Consider the following 27,702-nt stretch of genomic DNA (forward strand, 5'->3'; position numbering starts at 1 on the left):
TCTGCTGGCTGAACAAACAGGGCTAGATCACTGGGGATTAGAAGCTGTCAGATGTGACCCACATGTTGTGACACCTCCCTGCAGGTAAGTGCCGGCTGGTGAAAACCCCAAGCCCCCAAATACAGTCTCTCTCTCTCTCTTTCTCTCTCAGTCACACACACACACACACACACACACACACACACACACACACACACACACACACACACACACACGGTACCTTTGACCCACATATTCATATATCCTCGCCCAGAAGAATCATGTTCCAGGAACAGGGCCTTTTATGCATAGGTGATTCCAGGTGATTACAGTGTTGCATGTGCTACCGTTGAACCTGTCTCAAGGTCGCAAACATAATAGAGTAAATAACTCCTATTGTTGTGCTTTGGCTTTTGTTTAGGCTGTGACTCAAACCCTGATAATGCACTGACAATTCGGTCTGTGTGGAGAGGGGCTTATGCATTGCTATTGTCCTCCTATCATTTGTCATCTAATGACAGCCGCATTTAAGCTGTTTGGAAGCCTTCAATTGTGCCAAAGGGTGACATTTTTCCTGCACTCTGAGGATAGATGTCAAGAATGTTGGGGGTGTTGCTGCTGCATGATGCGCCGGGGCAGTTGGGGTTAAGGTCAAAGACATTACGACAGTATTTGGGAAGTAAAAATGGCATGTCCGGTGACATTCTAACAAGAACAAATCCAAATATCCCTCATGCAAGCTAAGAGATATATTTGATCCATTCAAATAAACGCAATTAAAGCATTCCATTTGAAAGGAGCAACATTCCTTTTATGAAAGATAACCAATTGACTCAATTCTAAGTTTCCTTTTGTGTCGACTGCAAAGACTTACATTCAAACCTGAGTTCCTAACAATATCAACATAAAAACATGAGTCGGGCATTATTCATGCTACTGGAAAAGACCGTCCAGGAAACTGGATGAGCGGTTTGGCACCGGGTCTAAATCGCAACATTTACATAAACACTTATTATCTCTGTGTATTCCTTTTGTAATCGCTGACTCACAGCTTCATTTGTCATGATCCTGCAGCGCAGGCCGGCGAGAACGAGGTCTGCAAGCCTAATGAAATGCTTGTTCGGAGAGGCAGCCTGAACTTGTTACCATTCAGCATCGCCACGGCAACGCGTAGGCAACCACAACAACACACAAGCAATCGCGTCAACATCATCTACTGAATGGACAAGCAGCAGAAGTCAGCCTGTTTGTGTGCACATTGCGTGTGTTTTCTAATCAAGGAGCAATGTTTGTTTGGTTGAATGCGTTGCGATGATGATGTCAAGACTAAAAAGTTCAGTTTTTCCAGTGCCAATGCTTGAAGTATTATCAAGAGAGTTTAGAGAGGTTTCTTCTGTCACGTCCTGAGATAGACTGCCTATGGAGCCTAATCAAAGTGCAAGTGATCCATCCCACTGACCCAATCTCTCTTCCCTCAACTTGTTTTGTTGGTAGAAACCACTCTTGTCCAAGAGACACAATCGTTGTTTTGTGTTCCTTCATCTTTAGAGTGACGTAGTGGTCTTGAGTCATGAGGAATTTTGTTGGACATTAAAACTTGTTTATCTGTCCTTTTTATAGCTGTCCTTTAACAACGAACATCCTCTTACGACTTAAAGGATCAACTGTGAAGTAATTTTAGAAAATCCCAAATGATATGTTTTTATGTCACAAGTGAAGCCAATGAACAAAATACATTAAATAAAGCGTGAACAAAAGAATTACCCCGGAAAATACCCATGCCCATGTGCACAGTTGCAATCAATGCACTTTACGCCGGTCACAAGGACAGGTCTAAGTCTAAACCAGGGGTGGGCAAACTTTTTGGCTCGGGGGCCGCATTGACTTTTAAAATTTGACTGAAGGGCCAGGTCAGCACGAGCTATGGTACATTAAAAAAAAACTGCATTTGTTGACAGTCCATATCAAACATCAACAGAACAAAAGCATGAACGTACTGTATTAATATACTTTTTTAAAATGACGACAGTGTTGTTGATGACCTATTTTAGCCTGTGCATTTCTGCAGATGGGTTGTGATCAGACCAGTAGAAGTAGAGCGATACAGAGGTCCTAGGTGGTCGAAAAGATCCCGCCCCCCCCCTCCCTGTGTTTTGCAACTTCAAGTCAATGCGCCACCTGGCGGTGAAATGCCTGTCAGTACAAGTCCAATTGAAATGAATGCAATCATTCACATCGAACCTTAATTGTAGACCGACCTTCGGCGGGCCGGATTAAAAAGACCAAGGGGCCGGATTCGGCCCGCGGGCCGTAGTTTGCCCATCTCTGGTCTAAACTGTGGTGCAGGTGGTGCAGCGCTATCGTGGTGGATTTGATCAAAGTGCAGTGAGGCGCTTTCTTACACTGCTGTCATCTTATTTCATTCATATACAGTCAAACTCGGTTTTCAAACGTCTCTGTTCTCGACCAAATCGGTTTTCGACCAAAAATTTCGAGTTTTTTTATGCCTCGGATGATTTTTTATGCCTCGAACAAACTGAGCGCACTTGAATGCGTCACTTGACTCCTCTTGCCTTCCTTACACGAGGAAGTGACACTTCCTTGTGTCACGTTCCATTGTGAACAGAGGTGTTCAATAAAGATTTTTTTTTTTAAGAGTTTCATTTTTCGAACAAATCGGTTTTCGAACAGCCTTCTGGAACGGATTATGGTCGAAAACGAGGTATGACTGTATATGGCAAAAGTGTGGGACGATCCCTCTGAATCATTGTAGAAATCAAATCACTGAACACATTATGGACAGCCTGGAGTTTGTGTGAGTGTGTGTGTGTGTGTTTTAAATGGTGGTGGGCGCAGACATTCAACCGTTTCTTACACTGGGCACTGGTTCTCTGTGTCCCCTAACAGGAATCATTCAAAATAGATGTGCGTTCCTCTGGGCAATTTAACGTAATCTCCTTGAAGTTCTGTCAATTCAGACTTTGTGTGCTTCGACCTTCTGAAAGAGCAAATCAGTCTCCTTGCTGAACTTGGGGTTTTCCTCTACCTTCCGCCACATTTCTAGACTTTCGATGCAAGTCAGGTACGGCACATTTAAAGGGATAGAAAGAAACCACTTGATTGATTGGACATGGTTGGAATCGTCTGTGTTGATGCCCGAATGGCGCAGACAGCCTCTGTCTAACTGCGCCAAGCTGCGTCAGTCTACAAAATGGCCCAAACTTTGCCTCACTCCGCCCCTTGCACATTTGCACCGCACTGTGCGCCAGACTTAATCTTGGCACGAAAATAGGGCCCATTGTGTTGACCCACACGTAGACCAGAGATAACATCTTGATTTTGAACCATCATTGCTTACTTTTCAATCAAATTTGTCAGGGTCCGATAGCATCAGTCAAAAGCGAGTGTTATTATACTCCATCCATCCATTTTCTGATTCGCTTCATCCTCACAAGGGTCGCGGGGCATGCCGGAGTCTATCCCAGCTGTCTTCTGGCAGTAGGCGGGGGACACCCTGAACTTGTTGCCAGCCACTCGCAGGGCACACATAGACGAACAACCATGCGCACTCACAATCACACCTAGGGACAATTTATAGTACAGTATTCCATGAACCCGGCCTTGCATGTCTATGGAATGTGGGAGGAAACCGGAGTACACAGAAAAAACCCACACAGGCCCGGGGAGAACATTCACACTCCACACAGGAAGACCGGAGCGGGAACCGAACACTGTACCTCTGCTGGCCGACTCGCTAACCATTCCTCCACCGTGCCGCCCATTATTATACTCATCAAGGCAAAATATTTGATACTATTTTTAATGGGCTTCATTTTATGAACCCTTTCATGCACCCTGCAACCTGATAACATGATAAGATGTCCACTGTAGTAACCACTGTCCCTGAAAGGATTAATATCAATATATTACATATCATATATACATTTTATTTTACAATGTCGTGATAGGTCTGTGTAAATCTACATTATTGATGCTTATGAGGATATAGTTGATTACGTGGCAACCTTAGTGTCCACGTCTGTTTGTAACCGCCTTAATCTGAAGTGTAATCGGTCTCCCATTAAAAAAAAGAAGAAAAAAGAATGATAACAATAAAGAACTTTAATAAGTGAAAATAAAAGAAATGTCAAGTATTGCAGTAGCAGGGAGGATTTGTTTAAAAAAAAAGAAAAAAAACTAAACAAAAAACAAAAGTAATACTATGCCTTGAAACAAATGATGGAAGGTCAGTCAGTGATAGTGAATAAGACATTGAAAGACTTCTCTCAAGCTTGCTGTACATGCGTTTTGCAGGAGCAGGTGTAGGTGTACGTCATCATGGGAACTCTCGACCCAGAGCACGAGTGGACACACGCACCCACGCAATGCATGCATTGCCCCTCTCTCTCTCTCTCTCTCTCTCTCTGACACACGGTCAGACTCACACAAATGCGCGCGCGCGCACACACACACACACACACACACACACACACACACACACACACACACACACACAGAGCTGAGTGCTGTTATTGTTCACAGTGCTGTGTGTTGTGTCATGACCCTCACCTTTGCACGACTTTCTCCTTGGGGTCACCTGCCTTATCCCCCGTCCCTCTTCTTCTATCTTCAGAACTTTTTGTCATTTTTTTTTCATCCCGTATGCATTTGGAGCATCCCTTTCCTGCCTAACTAACAATTAGAGGAACTCAGCGGTGAGAGGTTGCTCTCTCATCTATTTGTAACACACGCACACACTCTCTCACCTCTATGGGGACACACACACGCACACAAACACGCACACACACAAACCTACTGCAACACACACAAACACAGCTTTCCTGTTTGTTCATTGTGTGAGGATAGTTGAAGATAATTAAAAGCACTGCATTTTATGTCTTTATGAAGTTGTATGTTAAAACTTTGCAAGGAAATAAAATGTCCGCTTCCTACAGACATCACAGTGGTTGAATATTGGCAGTCATTGCTTTGTCTCGCAATGACTGCATGATAATATGCTCCTAATTAAGAAGTTTTTTTTTAAACTGTAAACGTATATAATCATACATGTACAGTATTTTCTTTTCAAACTAAGTACCTCGCAATTCGCTCACAGAGTGCAGGTTGAGGTTTGGGGGATAACCTCCAGCCGCTCTATTGGACGGCACTTTGTTTATTGGCGGCATTTTCTACAGCCTTCTGCAGCGGTCATGGTGACTGTGTAAAGTTTGTCTTTTGAAGATGTGGGGAACCAAGTCCTGAATGTCTGCAAAGCTCGCTTTTTGTGTTTGTGCGTCTATTCAGTTGCTACGAGTGATGATACTCTTCTGAAAAGGTTAATTATACTTTTGAATAATGATTTCATGGAAAAAGCAGAATCAAACAACTCTTGACTGACCTTATCTAACATCGTCATGCAGAATCAGCACACAGAGTATACACACAGCTGGAAGTTGACCTGAATCCAGAGGTCCACTGCGCTGATTGACAGCTGCTTTAATAAGCAATGATTGGCTTTAATCTCACCTGAGATGGGCACATTGCCGACCAATCATAAATGAAGCACACACACAGGCATACTGTTGCAACCCCTGCCATTCTCCTCTAAAATTGCCTCCTCGATGTCTCAAACTGTGTCTTAAGTTAATCTGGAAATGAAGACGTTCTGTTTGATCTGCACAGGAATTTCCCTCTCCCAATCTCCAGGAATGAGTGAGAGAGAGGCTCACAATGTCGGAGTTAAAAGGGTTTGGGCTCCATTGAAACATTGCCCTCTAAACTCCCCGCAGAGCCCCTGGGGCCCCCATTACAGTTCGGGCCTTTATAGAAGGAGCTCGGGTGCTGAACACTGGGCCTCCTTGTATTTTCTATGAGCTCCGGCCGAGCGCCATTGACAAGCTCCACAATGTCCTTTACAGTAGAGAAGGGCTCTTTTCTCTGAAGGGTGGTTCGAGACTCAGAAAGGGGAACCTCCTTTTGCACAAGGAGCCCTCTCCAAAAGGGCCATCTGCAATCTGTTGCTTGCTCCCAGCCCAGTCCAGACCCTTCAAGTCCCTTTTATTGGGAAGCGGCAACAAACAAGGACAAATCGACCGCGAATTCCTCAGTACCTGGCAGCCACTAACCCGCTCCAGCACTTTAAATGCTTTCTCCTTCTCCGAGCTATTCTTTAGCGCTCTCCGAGCATTCAATCTTCTCAGCAATCTTCTCTCGCTCTCTTCTTGTGCTCCCCATAATGCCCGAAGGCCATTTTTTCCACCCAAACTACCCTTTTACTCTTGTTCCCTTTGTTCTGCTCCCTCTGCGTATTATATCCTACGACTAAAGTGGCATTTACTGTACAGGAGGTGAGAGGACTAATGAACAGATTTCCAATGAAAGGCCTTTACACAAAGCCGCTGAATGGGAATCTGTTTTACAGGGCACCCACATTTACCGGCAACTAAATCCCATGTTCCTTTCCCGCCAAGTGAGATCAGAACTGATAAGAAACAACAGAGACGGGGGGCCAAACCACAATACAAGAAATGCTCCTGTTCAGTGCCTTCTTTGAGGAGTAACTGAGTACTACAGCATTAACACAAACAGATACCTTTTGATTTACCTGAAAGTATTGATTGCTCACCATTCGACTGCAGGAGTGAGGCTGCTTGGGCAGAAATGTCCTTCCCTCTGGAAACAGCTCTGACTTAATTAACTCATTCACTCCCAAAGACGTTTTTAAACGTCTTTTCAGACTTGGTCTAGAATTGGCTGATACTGAATGACTTAACTTTAGATTGAATTGAGGTTCCATGAGTTACTCCATCAGTTAATTAACACGATTTAACCAAGACGTGAACAGATTGAAAAAAAAACTGTTCCCGCATGGCAGTGCACCAGTGAACAGCACAACATTCATAACAGCATGTGTAGTGGCATTTGGAGTCCAAACTACGATGTGATCACCTTTTGGATGAACTGCACCACAGATTATGACGTAAAACCCTCTGGTGCAACATCAATGACTTGGTTTGGATTGCTGAGTTTTAACAATAGGGATCCCAAAGGATGCTCTTTCAGCCCTGGACATATTTGACACACACCTGGCTCCATCCTGACATTGTCCATTCGGAGTGGAGTCAAGGAAGTGATACTTTACCGACAAAACATTCCAACTTGTAAATTGTGAAGTAACTACTGATTCTCAAGTGACAGTAAACTCCACACAGGAAGGCCGAAGCCAGAATCGAACCCTGCACCTCTGCACGGTGAGGCCGACGTGCTAACCAGTCGACCACCGTGCTGTCATACCTCAATCACATATCTAGTAAAATTCTAGAATGATTGATTCGTGGGAAGATGTATATTCTGGCAAAGTTGTAAGTGGTTAGCATGTTTGCCTCGCGGTGCAGAGGTCGGGGGTTCGATTCTTGCCCCGGCCTTCCTGTGCGTTTGAATGTTCTCCCCGTGCCTGCAAGGGGAGAACTGTGTACCTGTGTGTACTCTGATTTTTCCCATGTTCCAAAAACATGGTCGGCAAAGCGTATCTAAATTGTCCGTTGGTCTGAATGTGAGTGTGAATGGCTGTTTGACTGTCTATCCCACGATTGAGTGGGATAGGCTCCAGCACACCCGTGTCCCTAGTAAGGATAAGTGGTACAGAAAATGGATGGATAAAATACCGTATATTCCCTCAGCTCCCTATTGCTTATGTATCTGTGTTCAACAGATAATCACATGATGACTTCCTCCAGCTCTCTTGCCTTTTTCCATTTGGGTAACCATCAAAAGTCTTTTTTTTTCCACACGGTTCAAATGAACTGTATAGCTCAGATTTGTGGCAGAACTATCTGTATCAATCCAGGCTTGGGACTGGCACGGGATCATTTCAATAGGAGGGTGTTGGACCACTGGTCAGAAACTTAACCAACACGAGCTATTTAAAAGGCAACACCGTGCAACACAACACAACTGTTGCTCATATGGTGAGTGTATCTAATCTTTTACACAAAATAATCTGACTGCTGTGACCTGTAGAAACCCGTAGAATCCTGAAAATATAACTGACTTGATTCAAACACAGCTGTTACTCCGAGTCCATATTGCACAAAGTGAAAGTGCTGTGTCAAGCTTATTTAGGAAATGTAATTAACTATCTCCTCACATACTAAAAAAGTACAGAAGAGCAACTGAACAAAGGGAATTATTTGGTCACATGAACCCTCTGTCAAATCCTCACGACTATAGCCCATAAAGCCGAGAGGATTCACTCATCCAAGGTCACTCACTCCTCCGTGCACATCTGCTGTCCTGGACAGCAAGGCTGGCGGGCGAGGCAAGGGGCCGATTTGGGGCCTGGCAGTCGAGGCACTTGTCTTTGGAAAGGCAGAGGGAGCTGGCAGTGGACGGAGGGGGGGTGAGATGCCACAGAGCAGTGTGCAGGCTTCCATGGAGATACTGTCTTACAGTGTTTACAACCTCCCAATAGTGTGTCCAACCTCTCCTCCCATCCTTCTATCCCTCCACAGGCCCACTGTGTCCTTCCTCTTCTAATGTAAATGTTGGGGGCTGGCAGGCTGATGGGTGTGTATGTGTGTGAAAGGCTGAGTAACTTGTTTTGGTGATTCTCTGCCTTCCTTCTGTGTCCTTGTTTAGGCAGTGCTTTACGATGTCAGCCTTTCATTTTGTGAACCCCCCCTGCTTCCCCACTGTCAGCTCTGTCTTCTTCCAGGCCTGCTGCCCGCCAAAAGGCTACTGCTAGTGCCATTGGACAATCACACTGTCTCTTATTAAAGTGAGTGAAAGGTGGCGAGCCTGAAGAGTGCAGTCTGGCTCTGAGCAGTGGGCATCTGCCGGTGATAAGATGCCAGTCCTGAGACCCGGCCAATAGCTTTTTGTCTAAGACGGAGAGTCAAAAGCATTTTCAAGCAGTCAAAGACGGGGTTTGCTTTCATCTTTGATACCATTTACTTAAACCCTAACTCTACTAAAATAAAGGAGAGGATCGAGCCACGTCTTTCCAAAGTTGTTTTTCCATCCATGAAGATGAAGTTGTCAATACTGTGAGAGGTATATTATATGAACATAAATATTGGTACAGAAGGCCACTACTCCTCTAGGATCAAAATGGAATAAAATAATGAGCTGGTACTATGCAAACAGAACAACATTCAAGATGCAATAATTATTAAAGTTTACTTGCAAATTGAGCTCGTAGCAGACGTGTGACGTCATGCACGATGTGATCATGACATCTCAATACAACAAGTTGCTGTTTTGTCTGGCAGTAGCACAAGCTTCATGTTGCTCCCTACTTAGCTATCGATCTGTTTCACATCACAATCATTCCATTTGTGCTTCAGCTAAATGTGGTGTTGCCCACATTAAGCATTTGCAATCAGAAATGGTGAACTGGCCCCAGTCATTTTCCGAGCAGACAGAGGAGGAAAAATCTAAATCATTCCAGAGCAGAAAATGACCCTTCCCAGACACCTAATGCTGCATTCCATGAAAGTGGGAAGTCGGAGTTTTCCAACCTTCGACTTGGAAAAATGCACTGGAATGCCACGAAAACTGTGAGGTAGGTTCAAGTGGCATAAGTCGGAGAAAAAATATCTACCCTGACTTTACCGAGTCTTCATCATCATCACTAATGGCAGGGAGGGTGGGGACGACAACACACTTCCCAACATTGACATAAAACATCTGGGCAGACATTACCTAAAAATTTCACACAGTCGAAGGGCACAAAGAAACCAAAAACCATCCGCGCTGACACACAAACTTATTGACAATTTATAGTGGTCCATTCACCTGCCACACCTGTTTTTGAAATGTGGGAGGAAACTGGAGTACCTGGAGAAAACCCACACAGGCACGGGGAGAACATGCAAACTCCGCAGAGGAAGGCAAGAGCCAGAATTGAACCCTGTACCTCTCCACTGTGAGGCTGACTTTCTAACCAGTCGAACACCGTGCGGCCCAAAGCACAACTATTCAACTGTAACACGTGTGAGTTTCATCAACTTACCATGTTTAGTAAGGCTAGGCTTCTTTCGCATCATTTTCGGACTTCAAGGGAAAGAGAAAATTAGATGTGCTCCAGGTCTCTGAATGGTTGAACGCCACAGTCATGTGATCTGCGATATTAGGTGACCACTTCTGAATGGCTAAGTGAGGACTACATGGTTCTTCACCTCACTGAGGGCCAACGGGTTAGCCATTTACAAAGTGTGCGGAAATGACCAAAAATAGTCACTTGCCCTATAAAGGGGTAATTACTTTTGGACGGAATGCTTTGAGGTCGTAACTAGAACAATCCGAGTGGGATAAGTCTGACTTCCTACTTTTTCTGGAATTGAGCATAAGATCCAAAGGGACACACACGTGGGTTTGGTCCCCAGTGTCGTTGTTAATCAAATGTGTCAGGTAAAAAGCCCTGTGCACAGACTCCACCCCTCATTGACTGCTAATAGTCCGCGGTTTCTGTTCTGACCCTCAAAAATCAATCAGCATTCTGTCAGTTGTATGGCTCCGCGAATAGCATTTCGTGTATGTGTGAGTGTGTGTAGGAGTGTTTGTGTATGTGTTTGAGTACAACTCTGAGCCATTGGCTGAATGTTCCTCAACAGTTATGAACCTGTAAGGGGGAAGTAGTGCAAGTGTTGTGAACACAGTGAGTTGAACCTCCAAATTTCAAACAAACAGTATAACGCTAGTTCCTTCAAGTAAAAGATAAAAAGCTGTCCATGTGACCCGCTTTTGTTCATTTCAGACCAGATACTCCAGTTAAAAGCAGACATACACTTACCGTATATAACCGCTTGGATGGAGCGGTACTTTTTCTCAGCCGTAGCTGAGTTATACAGGGAAACAAATATATAAAGACTGCATATGACCATAGTGTGTGCGCGGGTGTGTGAAAAACTCACACCAAAATAGCACTGAGCATCAGACAAGGCTGTGCTTACTGGAGCCTTTATAGGCTTTTGTGGCTTCATTTTCCTTTCTTAGTCTGTAACTAAGTCGGACTTCACCAGTGTGATCTAAAAATTTATGTCAAGAAATCTTGACATGGTTCAGAAAAAAAAGCAATCCATGCATTGTCGCAATATACAGCCATAAAATGCTTGAGTACTCTATTCTCTGCAGTCATTATTGCGAGTGTCTGTCAAAGGTTTGGAGACTAATTCAGTGTTTTTTCAGTATTTAAAAAAAATCTGAATGAAAGATTTATACTTAGGTCATTGACATTATGAAGAAATATGACTCATAAGATCCATCCACCCATTTTCTAAAAGAAATATATTTGTCGCCCGTTCGATGATCGAATGCCCTACCTTGTAGACGTTATGGGCCCTTTTTATAGGTTTTTCTCTCTCAGGGGAATAGACTTGGTGATTTGACCCAATAATGAAAGGCACACCCAAGAAGTAACTGGTGCCACAAATGTGATGAATGGAAATGAACATATTTGCATATTTACATTTATCCATCCATCCATCCATCCATCCATTCTCTGATTACTTTATCCTCACGAGGGTCGAGGGGCGTGCTGGAGCCTATCCCAGCCATCTTCGGGCAGTAGGCGGGGGACACCCTGAACCGGTTGCCAGCCAATCGCAGGGCACACAAAGACGAACAACCATCCGCGCTCACACTCACACCTAGGGACACTTTAGAGTGTTCAATCAGCCTGCCATGCAAGTTTTTGGAATGTGGGAAGAAACCGGAGTACCCGGAGAAAACCCACGCAGGCCCGGGGAGAACATGCAAACTCCACGCAATTGCTTTAATTAACAAATAACGTAATTGCTTCTTCCAATTGAAAACTTATCTGTCCTTCATGTTCGGATATCCAATATATTTGAGATGAAGTTATGTGAAGCCATACAATTTGAAAATTTGACAATTGACTATTCGGGAACAATATAGCCAACATGATTTAACTGCAGAAACTTGGAGAACATTTCTTCCTTTAGTCTATGCATATTGGTTGAGCAAGCGAGTTCTTTTCTTTTAAATTATGGCCAGAAACAGCCTGAATATGGAGAACGCTGGTGGCTTTGCAGCGTCTGGTGAAGTTAGTGTTTTGTTCTTCACATAATTATCTTTCCATGTGTCCTTTTGGTGGCCTGTGTGCACTCCCAGAGAGCATAATGCAGCCCTCACGCTCTCCCTGTGCATTTGTCTGTGTGCCTCTAATTGTCTGTCCTGTCTGCCCACATTAGCAGCCTGTTTGTTCCATGGGCCTGAAAGTTGTCGTGGGCCCCCGCATAGCAGAAGCTCAAGCAGAGTTGGGGGATACGATACGGTTGGGGAAAACAAGGGCTGGTGGTTGTTAGTGGTGAACTTGCATATGCGTATGTATGAGTGTGTATGTGTGTGTGTGTGTGTGTGTGTGTATACGCGTATGAGGGGTCTTGCCATGGTGCCTGGCCCTAATGGGATCAGAGGGGAGTGACAGCATAAGGGGGTTAAGGTCAAGCTGAGGTGCTGCCAACTCTGGTTAACCAGGAGCGTACCCGACTCCAGCGGGGACAATTGCTCTCTCACGCCATCGCTTCCACTCTTCTTTTATCCCACTTTCTCTGTCTGACCCCCACCCCCATGCGTCCATCACTAACTCATTCTCCTGCCATTTTTTTGTCTTTGTCCTTTGTCCCCCTCCCAGCACACCTCTAGGACATTTCTTTTACTAATCCATGATAAAGGTTTTGATCTACTAAGTTTGTCCTTTTGTAAATGCATTATGGTATATTTCAACCAAATTTGAACACTGAAGATTTTGTCACAGTGAACTCGACATCCTGTTTAGTTGTCCACTGATAGGGTAAAGTTTTTCACAAGGTTTGACAGAGCTAACATAATTTTTGCTACTTTGGTCAGGCTATGTTCAAGTTCAATGAAAATGCAATTCTCGAGATTTTTCAACACCAACAGTCAACAAGTCTTTTTCGTCGAAGGAAGTCTGTCCAATATCTCTGCAAATTACTGAAGCCTTTGTAGAAATGTATGTAAGGTTCATTTCACGTATTCGTTTTCACACTAGGAAACCACAGCTGTCATTTTGATGGTTTTCAAACTTTGATGGTTTATGACTTGGCATATATTGACTGAAAATACTCTTGATTCTTCCTATTTTTGTATATATTTCATTCGCATTGTGCAATTTTTATGCTGTTACACATTTTTAAAAAATGTCACAAGTCATTACTCCAACAACGGCTCTACTTATTTCAAAATTTAAATTTACATTTTATGAACCATATACCTTTATTCGACACTCGAGCAGCAACAATAACGTCATTGTCACATGGCAACACAAATGACGACTCTGATAGGTCTGATAGTTTCAAAATCCTGGTAGTAGTGTTCAAAATAAACCAGTGTGATGTTGTCAAGGGAATTTATGACGTGCATCTCTTTTTGTTTCTATTTCCTCCAAGAGTCTCTGAGGGGACTTGCAATGCATGTATCCTGTCCATGTGAATGAAAGCTTACTGCCGATTGCACCCAAATGTTTTACTACACCATCAGGCAACATGCACTGTTCACAAATGCCTCTGCAGGAAACACTACAGCGCAGCTCAACGCATTTACAGCTGCAGCCTTTACACTTGCGTCAACACGGCAGCAAAGTGGCAAAAGGTGGCTGAGAGAGACAGATTTAAAGGCTGTGTGTTGACGAAGATGCCACAGCAAAGCGATAAACAGGTCTTATCTTGTGACTGTGAGCGTGCCACAGTGCTGACTGAGAAACCACAATGTACGTAAGAAAGCAGAGGGCACGCATTGGTCTGAATGTGCTGATGTCAGGGAGATGAGTGATAATTAGTTTCTAATACAATCAAATTAGGAAAGAGAATATTGTACTTCTCACAGCTAATGATTTCTGTGTTTGCATGGAACTTTCTTTTTCCTTTTTATGTTGTGTCTTAAAATGTTTGTCTCAAATGAGCACATGGGCAGACAGACTCCATTTCCTTTTGAAGACAGCACAGTGCGCTGCATTATTTCCATCCTCTTTTGTGTTGGACTAATGCTGATGATCAAATGCTGTTTATGTTTTTCAAAGTTTAATATATGAAGCTATGTTTCTCAATAATGAAACAAACCCTAATATATATACATACGAAATAAATCTTCAGAAAGAGGCTTCTACTGTTTATTGATGTACCCAGTTAAACATTAGTGTCAAACTAAACATAAAAAAAAGAGAATGACACTTTGTGGATTTAACAGGACAACATAACAAACTAAGGAGAGTCCACTAATTTAATGCTAACACACATTACAAAACACCATTGATGGGCCAACTGAATAGCACTGGTATCATGGTGTGATGGCCCTTTAAGCCAGAGTACCCCAACCTTTTTGCCCCACGGACCGGTTTCATGTCAGACCATCTTTTCAGGGACCAGCCTTTAAGGCCGGATAGATACAACAATATTACTGTATTTGATATGACCTGCATGAAAAGTGTGGTACTTTCAAAACATAATAATCAACACAAATCATGACATGAGGAACGTCCTATCTGGCCGCAAAATTCTCTTGTCGCTATGGTAACGTTTAAACGTGCCTTCAAAATAAAATACACCGCAAATAAAAAGTGCATGAAAAATACAATTCATCATCACCGCTTATTATGCAGAGTAGGCTTGGTGCGTGTGAATCTCCCGTTGAGATAAAGCCGTATCTGAAATAGGACTCCTGATGCTGTCTCTTAACTGTAGCCTTCTCTTTCTTCAAAGTCTTAGGCTCTTCTGTCTCCTGGCTCGGCCTTTTCCCCTTCCCGAAAAAACTTTTCAAAGACGTTTGCTTTTTATGCGGTAACCTATCACGTGACCGAGAAGCGCGCATTCACCTGCGTCAAGAGTGACATACTCTAGACTGATATAACAGAGAATCCGGTAATATTTCATAATAAAACATCTTTCAGATTTTGAAATGAATAAAACGGAAGGAATGTAAGTTATTTATTATTTCTGTGGGTCCCGGCACCAAATGACCCGTGGACCGATACCGGTCCGCGGCCCGGTGGTTGGGGACCCCTGCTTTAAGCAACGTTAATTTGAATACAAACAGCAGCATGTGTAGACAGACAATATCACAATACTCACAGGCTATCTTTTTGAGTTAAGATCATGACCATGTACAAATGCAACTCATAAGTCAAGGCACCACCGTATTGTAGTGTAACCATATTGATGAGCTTAATGATATTTTATTTTCAATGAAGCGCATGATATGCCGGTCATTCAGTGACAAATATCATTGTTCTTACAGCAGGCACCCAGTTTCATGGACAGCGTGCACAGGACGACTGCCACTAGATGCATTGTGGCTGCGTTTGAATTCTGCCGATGTCACAACTTTCCTCAAACCCTCTCTTTCCCATCTTTGCAGTCCAAGAATGAGTCAATCCACTTCGTGCAGACTCAGTGTAGCCTGTGCTCATTCAAAACAATGTCTTACTCATGCATCCATTGATGATCTGTGGCACATGAGCCGCCCAAAGAGAGGGTCCTATACCAGACAGCACTTGATCATCATCGTGTTCACAGGGAATAAACGGCGACTTAATAAATATTCTGATGTGGAGGAGCACGTACTGTATGTTTTCTCATTCATCTGTCCCGGTTCACTCACACTGAGCTGGTCCACGACTTAGTGGTGCTACAGTATATGCACATGGGCCTTAACTCTACTCAAAGACATGCAAATGTCATTAAATGCTGTTACGCAAACAAAAGACGCACACACACGTATACTCACGCGCTTACACACACACACAGATACATAAACTTACAGTAGTTGGAATTCAACAATAACAGAGAAACCGATTTGCGTGCATGCTTATTTTATGTGATCTTTCAGTGGTATTTTCTACTGCAGATACAGGACGTTTATGTGGTGTTGTGCGGTTTTGTATGTGATGTGGTAGCAACACGACATTTGTGGAGAAGCACAATTATTACGCAGGTTTGTAACTATTTTGCTGTAAACACAACGCTTCACCTCTCTGTGTTTGTGGCTGAGTGTTCTGATGTGGCTTTTGCTTCCAGGCAGTACGCTCTTAATCTGCACCAACCAACAACAATCATCGAGACCTTTCTTTCTAAATTCATTCCTTAGTACATGCATATGTCATTGTTTTTGTTTACATTTGTCAACAATGGTCTTTTCTTTTGTTTGGTTGTTTATTATGATCATTTTGTTTTCTGTGTTTTCATCCTGTGCAGTTGAGCATGCCTGCAAAGCCACCATCGCTCATGCACAGAAACCAAAACAAAAAGAAGTTAATGCTTTCCTGTCGTGGTTTCATGTACCAGGGTGACCCAAAAAAAAACGGGGCCCAACCCTAATTAGGCTCCGTTTCTTAGTGCTTTGTCCAAAAGAAATGAAACTTCGGCCATAACTAGTTTATTATATTCAAAACATCACATCAAAACACTAGGGTCTTTGGCCTTTTTTTCTCCGTTTTACAGCAAATGTTCTAGATGGCCTCCATTTAGCTCTGTGCATTTCTTGAGGCGCAGCACTAAGTTGTCTATGACGTTCTTACGGACTAAATTGGTAATGGCTCTCATCTCCTCCCTGATGGCTTCCGAAATCTACCAGAATACCATACCAGAGACCAGAAATCTCGGCTAGAGGCATCATTGGACCAATCTTCATCGAAGAATCTGGCGCAGCAGTGACAGTCACCAAGGAGCGGTATGTGGAGGTCCTCAAAACCTTCAAGAATGAGCTCCAGACCATCTACCCGTCGCTCATGAGCAAGTTCTGGTTCCAGCAAGAGGGAGCAAGTTCTCACACCTCAAACCTGTCCCGAGATTGGCTGAAAGAGAACTTCGGAGGCCGAGTGATCAGTCTCAAGACTGATTTTGAGTGGGCACCCCATAGCCCGGACCTAAGCCCCCCAGATTTTTTTCTTTGTGGCTATCTTAAGGACAGAGTCTACGCAGGGAAACCCAGAACCATCACGGAACTCAAGAAAGCCATCAGGGAGGAGATGAGAGCCATTACCAATTCAGTCTGTAAGAACGTCATGGACAACTTCGTGCTGCGCCTCAAGAAATGCACGGAGCTAAATGGAGGCCGTCTAGAACATATGCTGCAGAACGGAGAAAAAAAGGCCAAAGACCCTAGTGTTTTGATGTGATGTTTTGAATATAATAAACTAGTTATGGCCAAAGTTTCATTTCATTCGGACAAAACACTAAGACAGGGCCTAATTAGAGTTGGGGCCCGTTTCTTTTGGGTCACCCTTGTATTTATTATGACTGCTGACTATTTTGCAAAACTTCGAGGTTCCTGTTTGTTTCTTCAAATGAACGCGTTCAACCACAACATTGAATATTTCATCTCAGGAAAAACCTCACTGACTGTAATTCATTATTTATAGCCATGAACTATCAGTACATATCCATACATTGTTATAGGGCGGTGCCTCCAAAAGCAGTGCTTTTATTTGACACTAAAATCCATATATGCATTTGAATGTACAGTGTTAAATACAGCCAGGTAAATTGGCCACCGGGTGGGGTTTAAACCTCTTGGAACCATTGAAAAAGGGCTTTAGAAAAAAAATCACAAGGAAAAGAGCCTGCGCGGGAAGAAAGAAGCCCACCAGCCAGAAAGAAATGAATGTCAAATTTAGTTGCGTGACAAATTGTTGTGTTAGATTAAGTAGGACAACGGGGCGAGTAAATTTAATGCCAAAAATGGTAATTCAGTAGGAACACTGAGAGCAGTTATTTCACTGGTTTTTTTTTTTTTTTTGAGATACAGTATCTGTGAAGACTCAACTGAAACAATGAGGGACACCTGGTCATTTTTTCTGGAAGCCTCATTGCTTAAATAAAACATTCCATCACTTAAATTATTCCCATTTCAGTGACACATGTTTAGGGTGAAAGGATGGCCTTGTATCAACTGTGCGGGCATCGTGATTTTCACACTCTCATCCGATACCCAACCCAATACGACAATACCGCTCTAAAATAAAGCAGGAAGAAACCTTTTATGAACTTGGCAATCATCTTCTTTTTACATACATAGGCTAGGTAGGGGAAAAGAGTACCGGTAGTAGGAGGAGGGATGAGAAGAAAGAAGTGGCACAACAAAAGAGATGAACAGGGGGTCCCAATAGGAGGAGAAGGAGGGGGGGGGGGTCTCCTAACAGTCTTTACGAAGGCTGTTTCCTCTCACTCTGGCTTTGATGTGCAGCGGTAGACCCAGATCTTCTCAAGTGCACTGATGGGGAAAGAGAAAAGTGTGTGTGTGTGTGTGTGTGTGTGTGTGTGTGTCAAAGTGAACACAGTCAAGGTAGGCGTAAAAAAAGCGAACTTGATGAGCTTCGGAAGTGAGGCTAAAAAGAGACACAGCTGGACTGAGGAGAGTTTTGTGAGCCTCCTCTTATGTGCAACTTAAAAGGATACTCACATGCATAAAAACACACACAGTTTCTCCTTTTTTCCCCTTATCAGCACAGACACGGACCCATACATGTGCACACAAGACCCTCTATATTCCCACATTTTTTGTCTTTCAAACACACATGCACGCACGCGCCCACACACACACACACACACACACACACACACACACACACACACACAGGTTGAGGCATGCCACCACACAGAGCTCACCTTCCCCTTTGGCACATCAACCAACACATCCACACATAAGGGGAAGGCATGCATGTTGCTGCAGATAATGAACATGCACGCACACACACAGTCTCTCACACACACACACACACACACACACGCACACACACAGTCACCTTCAGCTACACAAGGCCGTATTATGCGGCAAGTGGGAAACGCTCTCGACAGTTGTCAGTGAGATGACAAGTTCAAAAAGCATCAGAAATTGTTCATGTTTAAACATAACAGGTATGCTGCTCAAACGAATCTAATACTTTAACAACTGCTTTAAAATGGCAATCATGTTCACTGTGGATTATTTTCAGAGAGGCATACTTTAAACCAGATTATTTTGAAGTTGTCGCTTGACGTGTTTGTAATATTTCATCACTTGATACACCCTAGTAAACATGTAGTGGTTATTCTACAGTTGAAAGTAGCTGACAGGTGTGTTAATAAAGCCACCTTTAACTGTGAATAAATGAAATAATTTAATGCCAACTACACACTGAGTCTGAGTGAAGAAAAAAAACTATATTACACTGCATACAGAATATGTTTTTATATGAGCTCAACATCCATACATCCATTCTCTGTACGGCTTCTTTACAAGAGGGTCACGGGTGAGCTGGAGCCCATCCCAGCTAACTTGGGCGCATCACCCTGGAATAGTCGCCAGCCAGTCTCAGGGCATATCCAAACAAACATTCTAATTCAAATTTGCACCTATATGGACAGTTTTAGTTTTCAATTCATGAACCAAGGACCTTGTGTCTGTGAGGCAGACATAGGCACCGTTACGCACTGCGCCGCCCTGAGGTAAATTTTATTGAATTGTAGGTGTTAATAATAATTCGGGCTGCTTAGACAGAAATCCATACAGGCAAATGAACGTGACCAATTCGTATCTTTGCTCGTTGGGTTCTGAGAGACAGCTGCTCAACTACTTACATTTTTCTTTCAAAGAGCGTCACTGTGCCATAAAATAAAGCATTCTTAAAATAGAGGACCTGTTTAATAAGGCACATGACCCATGTAACCACTAGGAGGTCCCTTTGGAAATATTTCAGTCCTTACTGTGCGATAAATGTAGCCTGTGACTACCGCTGCTACTGTTACACCTCCAGGAAAACGAATCTCAGGAGGTCAACTCCCACATCACGGGCCAACAGTGAGCTTTGTCGCTGAGCTGTGGCCACTCTGCTCGAGCATCCTGGGGCTCTTGCTCCCTTGCACAGTAATGGGATTAACGTTTCCAGAGGGCAGATTAAGGGGCTCGGGGTCCCACCCCGTTTCCCCTGTCACCATAGGTAATGCCTATCGAATGCATCTAAGATGTCACCGTGCAAATGCTCCTGTTCAATGCTCATGATTTAACCTCAAGCAACACAAATCATAAGCATTCTGTAGAACATAAAAGCTCATTGAACAAAATATTGTGGTGCATTACACACACACACACACACACACACACACACACACACACACACACACATGCACAGCTGAAATGGCTCCTACACTGAAGGTATATGTCAGGGTGATGTGGTATCAGTGCATATCATATCAGAATACGTTTACAGTCCCTATACTGGTACAGTAAATGTATGCGTACATACCTAACTATTTACTTCTGTGTTGTTGCCGTAGCCTAGTTATTATGTCATCATATACTCTGACGACAGTCACGACACTGTTAATTGAAATCTTTTACGCTGTGGTGATAATGTGTGTATAGATGTGGTGATCATCTATAACTGCTTCAGACAACAAAGTGTATGCAGGAAAGTGGTTAAGATTGCACGATTGCCTGTGTCTCATGTGTTGTCTTGTATTATTTTGTCATTTTTTTGTTAACTTTTCTTTTGATGGTGACGCGGACACCCGCAGCGGCTCCTCTTGTTTTATGTTGAGAGGGCTGAAATTCATACAGCACACATACAGCACATTTGACAATAAAGTTGTGTTCAATTCAATGAAAAAAAAATAGCCTCTCTCTCTAAAATATGTTTTTTCGTTTCTTGGTGTGAACCCACAAGCAGTATACTCTAAATACTTGTATTGTAACTGATAAGTCTCTGAGATGGGATTCTCATGTTGATCTGTAATGTGCAAAACAGTCTCAAAGACTGTACTTTCTTCACAGATGCTTGCTGTTTAGTGTGAGTGAAAAAATATCATGACAACCAGACATTGGATGGCAGTAAGTTTTGGCTCAGTCACGGTAAAATCTGTTAGGTCAGTATCCTTATGTGATAGAATACATGCAAGAGAAGCAATGTTGTTGTATTCAAATTTAATACAGATAATAACGTTCATAATGCTGATCCTAAAGTTGGGGGTCACAATTGTGACTCATTGTTGGGCAGCAATATAATTTTAGTGCTTCCATTGATGTTGTTTTCGTGTGTCATAGAGTACTGTATATTGTATATTTCAGTGTTATAATACTAACACACAACAGTGCATAAAATCAAATATGGAATATTTTGATCTCTCCTCCATGGCATCAGACCTGCATTGTGGGGGTAATAAAATGCTTATTTCAAGTACAAACATAGTGACACATTTGAACAAAATGTGTGGCTGTCACTCCCTCACCCAAATGTAGCCTATGCATAAATTCACTACAGTTACATTATATGATGATTCATTGTTTTAAGTTGTTTTTGTGGGGCATGCACTGTCAGGATCAGGGGAAGGACACATAAACACACAGTTTAAAACAAAAAAGAAATAAAATCAGATAGGACAAACCGTGATTGGGATCAGATGAGCCATCATTACACAAACTAAGACAGAAAACAGGGCTGGTGAATCCTGAGTCATGAATGATGATGGGTGGCAGCACAGTTGCATACTTTACTCAATAGTGACCCCTAGTGTTTGTTAAGTGTACGGAATAAAATGCACATGAACTGAATCAGTGCATTTCATTTCGAATCGTTTTAGAATGGTCAAGATCATAGTCACACCAAATCATCAAAGCAGTGGGGGGGGGGGGGACACTTAAAAAGCAGCTCACATACATCATATTAGTGAGCTGTGGATATTCGGTTTATCTGAGAGTCTGTGTGTGAGAAAAGACAGGTTATGGACTTTGGGGTCACGATTACCACCTCTAAGACCCCAAATTATAAATCCTGCGGTTTTGTGCAGGCATAACTGCGCAAACACCAATGGAGATACTGTCTCTGGACGCTTTGCTTTGGAGTTTTCCACATGGCCCAGCTGGCAAAAGTTAGAGCAATGCAACAATGCGCCTGCAGGACTGGCCAGTATGGGTCCAGGATGAGGGCCCCTCGGTCCTGCTGAAAAGCTCCTATTGTCCGACTCCACCTCCATCAGAAGTCATTAATTATGGGCCGTGAAGCTCAGCTCAGTGCGAATAAGTCCAGCCTTCACACTCACAGCCCAACTCTCCTCCCTTGTCATGTTACAGCATGCAGAGACTGATGGGACCCAAGTCCCGCTCCCCTCCTCTGAAACCTTTTAATGAATCCAAGCTGACCGCTTAGCAAAGCCCCGTTACAACTTTTGCTTTTTTAGAACTACACCTTGAGGCACGAGTAGGGAAAGGAAGGAAGGAATATGTATATCCTCAAAGGTATTTGCACCTATTTATGTTTGAACTAAGATTCTAATGGTTTTCATGTGGCCACTCTATCCCGTTCCATCTGTATAACCATCTATAGTGTCCAACCCGAGAGTGTAGATGACAAAATTCATTTGAAATGTTGCCACGATAGCTTGAAAAACATGTCCTGCCATAAGGTGAATCACCAATCATTCCAACACAGTACACAGAAACTTTTTTTTTTTTTTACCAGGATGAGTATATGAGTATATATGATCATGTCAAAATTCCAGTTGTGTGCTAATTCTTTACGGTATGTCACCATATTGTACCGTAATATAACACAATTACATTGTGGAGCGATACAACACACAGAATAATGAAATGACAATCAGGAGAAAGCAAATGCTCATGTTATTGATTTACAATGCGTGCTTGAAACGTCTTTAAAATGACAAGAAAGTATGTGATTTTGGATTCAAAAGCATTACCAAGAGAAAAGCAAAACGACAAGATGATATAATGCAACCATAATTATATAATTGGGTTTCTTTGTTAGCAGGGGTTTCAAACTTCAGTCCCTGGGTGGGTGGGAGGGGGGCACTTTTGTGCTTTAGATATTTACTTCCTCCAGCACATCTGATTCAAATGATCAGGATCATTATCAGGCTCTTTTGCAGATGAGCTGGTCATTTGATTCCGCTGCGTTGGAGGAGGGAAACATCTCAAACATGCAGCAAAGCGGCTCTTGAGGACCGTTTGAAACCGCTGTTCGTTACAGTGTACTTTTTAAATCACCCCTGAGGGATGAAACAGTACATTACACATCCCTCAATAATGTGACACCACCCAAGATCAGTTATTCAATACAACCCGTGGTTTAACTGTAATCAAAGGGCCCCTCCCCTCTCGCCCCTGGAGTTTGATTCATTTCTTCACAGCAGTTTCTACACATCTACATCATAAAAGAGTGTCAAAACGCGCCACACAAGAGCCCATTCAGAGCAAGGACGGCTCGGTTTGGTAGGATGTGTCCAGTCCGTGGCCAAATAGTGCGTTCTATCACGCAGGCTTTTGCGAAAATCCTGAGTAACTTTATATGCTGACAGTTTATGAGATCTGAGTTGAGTCAGACAAAGTCAGATAACATGGAGGTGACAGGGTGGGATTAAAACATTCTTGTCGCTGCCAGCTGTGAGCTAACTAATGATGATTTAATGGGAAACATATTTACATTCGTGTTGGTTAAAATATATTAGTCATTATGATCAAAATATGTCCGGGGGGGGGGGGGGGGCAACATATGTGAGAAACAAGCCACGAAATAAATATTGTGTGACATCTGGTGGATTGCAATCAGAGTTTGTCTGCAATGGTTTTCATATACCTGTAACTTGTCTTCATCATGCTGTTGCTTTCGCAAAAGTGTAAAAACAATCCAGACTCCTGTGCTAAATACTGTAGATGGCTTGAACTACTTCTTGATGATGTTGACATCGACCTGTTCACGTCACACGGCGATAAAACAGCAGATACTGAGTAATCTGGTGGGGCTTATAAACTGCATATAACACTTTGGATAGATTGTGATAGATAAGACCCAAGTAAAAAGTCCAATTTGGGATGACATGTAGAATAGAGAAAAGTTTGTACTGTTACTTGTACTGTTTGTACTCATTAAAGAAGAGAAATGAGTAGGAAGTTGTTAATGTCTTGAAATAGGCAAGGAAATTGAAATAAGGCACTGACAGATCATAACGAGACCCCTCCCCTTTTACATCAGACATTCCTCTCCTCTTCTTCTCTCCTCCCTTGCTGACCTTCGCCTCACTTTTTTCCCCCAGAGAGAAGGTTACATAACATATTTCCAGAACCCCCTCCTTCAACACACACTCCAGCTACACTTCATCAGTTCCTGCCGCTCATTCAGTGCGCCCACCCCCAACACACACACACACACACACACACACACACACACTAGATTTCCTCTCCTAGACAAGGAACAGACTCCACAGACTCTGTAACACTTCACAAAACTTCTCATGCCTTCATTCTTCTCTTGCTTCTCTCTCTCTCTCTCTCTCTCTCTCTCTCTCTCTCTGTGCTTGTTCTCCTCCCCCTTTCTCCCCTTTCATCTCTCCAACACTCTGTTGCATTAATCATTTTTTTTGTCTACCACACTAACAATGGCTCTGTTTTACATCACTGATTGGAGATGTGACCCCACCCCTCTGTCTCTTTCTCTGCTCACTGTGTTTCCCATGATGCAGCGGTCATGGAAAAATGGAACCTCGACTTCACAGTTTGGAAAAGAGGTCATAGGCTGAGGTGCAGGAGGTTGACACAAAGGTCAACCATGTCAGATGTGGGGGAACTGTGGGAGAGTGGTCTTTTTTTTTTTTTTTTTAGAGATTTAGCGAAATGGACAATAGAGCCCAGTGACACCGCAGAGCAAAGAAGCATGACATGAATGGCCAGTTTGATGGGATTTAGAAAGCCCTGTTAGGATACTGATGTATGGTACCGATTATATTGATGAAATTAATATGCAAATGATGCCTTTTTGTATGTGGAAAGCTATAGGTAAATGAAATTGACAACCTTGTGAAACACCAAAGTCATTTTTTTCGGCCTGCGAGACAACATGAAATGTAAGACGTCATTGATGTAATTAATTGTGGTGAGGCTCTATTAAAATTATGACATTATTAACCAGAGACCTTCTAATTAATCAATGTCATTTAATCAAATGAATGGTTTTACATTTTGGTCAATGAATACACATATGTGAACAAAAGAGCGAAATTCAATCAAATCCGTCAGGCTACGAAATACAAAAATATTCTGGTGCCACTACAGGAATACGATGTCGAGCTAAATTTAAATTCTCATTTGATGTAGTCTGTTTGGGTTCAATATTTGATGTTTGCTATGATCTGAGATTGTAAAATACCTCAGCACTGACTGCACTTTACATGCCTGAGAGCTCTGTCCCAATTCCCGTTAGTCGGGGCTTTCATGGCAAGTTCTTATATGCCCTCTGATTTGAGCCGATGCAGTCACAGTAGATGATGAAAAGGTTTCCTCATAGTTCATCATCATGAGTTTGGATAAACCTTTCGAAAAGCAAAGTCAAGAAAAGCTGCGATGGCTTTGTTAGCTACTGGGCTCAGTCCACCACAGTCTGGGTGGCAGACTGAGGGCTAAGACTGACTCAGCGGAGAGCCTTATGACAGAGCGACGAGGCCCGGTCGCCCCAAGTTTCGTCAGCATCTGATGAACAAGCAGAGGCAGTGGGGTGGATAGTCTAGACTGGCACAAAGTTTGTTCAGGCCTGGCACAGGCCTGTGGATCAAGTGAACTTCTTTCATATGAGCTGGAGTGGGTTCTGCGTGTAAGCTGTTCTGGGATGGAGCTCATCGTAGGACTTTGAAGAGGGAGGAATTCTGGACTAAAGTACGAGCAAGGGTAGTGAGGGGAAATGAAAGGGTATCATATTTTGCATCTCTAAAAGACGGCTCTGACAAAAAGAGAGGCTCCAGCTCCCCTGCATGGACTGACAATGCATCACAGAATCCAAGTGAGGGGACCATGCTAATGAGGCCATAGGACAGAATAAGCTTCCAGCTGAATTGTGTGCGTTTGTATGTGTGTGTGTGTGTGTGTGTGTGTTAATGAGAACTGTAGGTCCCCCTTTTCCCAGCAAAAGCCCCACTGGCCCGTTTTTCTATTTGGGAAACGGGGGCTGGGGTGAGGTGGAGGGGGCTCATTTCAGGGGGCGCTGCCGATTAATGAAGGGCCACATACCAGTGGTCAGAGATGGTGGGGGTGGCAGTGGGTTGGGATTCCAAAAGACAAAGGTAAATCTAAAGAAAATGCTAATTCATGATTGGCTATATCAGAGTGGGGGCAGGGAATGAAGCGACGACAAAGAGGCAGGGGCGTTGTGAGAGTAGAAGTGAAACCAAAGGCAAGTGTCTAGTGCGCAAGTGATATTTTGGGAAATGGGCTTAGAGCGCATGTTAGTGAGTGTGTGTGTGTGTGTGTGTGTGTGTGTGTGTGTGTGCGTGTGTGTGGGCACAGCTGAAAGTTGGAAACAAAGGCGGGCAGCAAGGCCCTGGTCCAGTGAGCCTCCAACACAGTGGAACTCAAGCTCCTGTTGCATGTTGCTGTAGTTTTAAATCTCAAAGCTGAGTCAACTGGATGGTGACATAAATCAATAAACCAATGGTTTTTTAAAATGTTCAGCTTCAGGACCATGCCCCAAACAGTCAGTCCCGCAAGCATCTGTTTCTGGATTGCTGGTTGAAAAATCACATTTGCGGCAGCTTTTCTGAAAAGTCGCGACGGTTTTAGAGGGTTGCACTAAAAATGGTACAAAAAGAAGCAAGTATATCCATTCTAAAAGGAATGCATGAAAGCAGATGCTTTGATCCCATAATTAAGTGCAACCTAACACCACAAGAGAGTTTGCCAAAACAATCCAATTAAAAAGTGATTTCATTGTAAATGGAGCTGAAATTTCAGCTATGGAGAAAAAGTACTTGGTGCAGCAGCAAATGTGAATTGTTTTAAAATGACAATTTCAAGCTTAGCAAATTTCTCAGAAAGTGAACAATATCGCACTATTGTTGAGAACTGAAAAAAAAGAACAAACAATGACACCAAAAATTTGAGTTTTGTAGCTTAATGTATTTACCTACGCCAATAAGGTGACTGTTCACAATGGTTCCGTTGCTGGCATCAAAGATTCTATTCTAAGTAAATTGTTGACTTTTGTTTGAACGTGCCCAATACTGTTATCCATTTTTGAGAGAACATTCAGGAATTTGTGAGCAAGAACAATGATTTTTTATTTATTTATTTTTTGCTAAATGACAGCTACCACGTGTCATTAGTAAACAAGTAAGTAAGCATGTGAAAGTGCGATGCAAGGAACGTATTTGGTTGATTAGAGAGTGTTTAGAGGTTTCAGTGCAACTCAAGGACAAATTTGATGGGCAAAAGTCATGGAAAATGATTTTTAAAAATGCGCAAAATTGCGGCTGGCCAGAGTTCTAAGAAAACACAAAGTAATTTGCAGAGATTGGTTCAATTTTCAATAATTGGTGTGATTGAAAAAACACGGGATCAATACCCACTACAGGATTGTAAATTCAAGAGAGCAAGTTTTGGTACAATTTTAGTGTTTCAAGGTTAAGTGCAGTTTCAGCCACACTAAACACATGTTACACTTTTTGTTGAAAAAAATAAATACATCAAGCTTACTACAGCATTTGCCAAATACAAGCCTATGATTTGACAATAGTTGGCACTCCTACAACACATACATTGAAATAATATCCGCTGCTGAGCAACAACTAGTGCTGCTGCACTGCCGCTATTACGACCGATATATGATTAGACCATAGCAAGGAACATAACCACGAGAGTGCAAGGTGGTCTTACATTCCTTCTGATTTCACAAGGCTGCAGTGTGGTTTTTTTTCGATGACCCACTTTCCCTCC

At 42.9% G+C, this 27,702-nt stretch overlaps 1 long non-coding RNA gene across 2 annotated transcripts in view; it reads left to right on the top strand.

The window, feature by feature from the left end:
• LOC147199474 (uncharacterized) overlaps window positions 1–27,702 on the top strand; it is a 33,263-nt gene continuing 5,561 nt past the window's right edge. The window contains exon 1 of one of the 2 annotated variants that reach the window (XR_015102124.1): window positions 1–84. This is a non-coding gene — a long non-coding RNA (uncharacterized LOC147199474). Of the gene's footprint in view, window positions 85–22,015; window positions 22,225–27,702 lie in introns of those variants that run through there. The other variant, XR_015102123.1, reaches the window with a different exon arrangement.

The sequence above is a fragment of the Hippocampus guttulatus genome, chromosome 10 (genome assembly GCF_054856545.1).
Source record: "Hippocampus guttulatus isolate MCC_2025c chromosome 10, RoL_Hgut_1.0, whole genome shotgun sequence".
In the NCBI taxonomy this organism is placed as follows: domain Eukaryota; kingdom Metazoa; phylum Chordata; class Actinopteri; order Syngnathiformes; family Syngnathidae; genus Hippocampus; species Hippocampus guttulatus.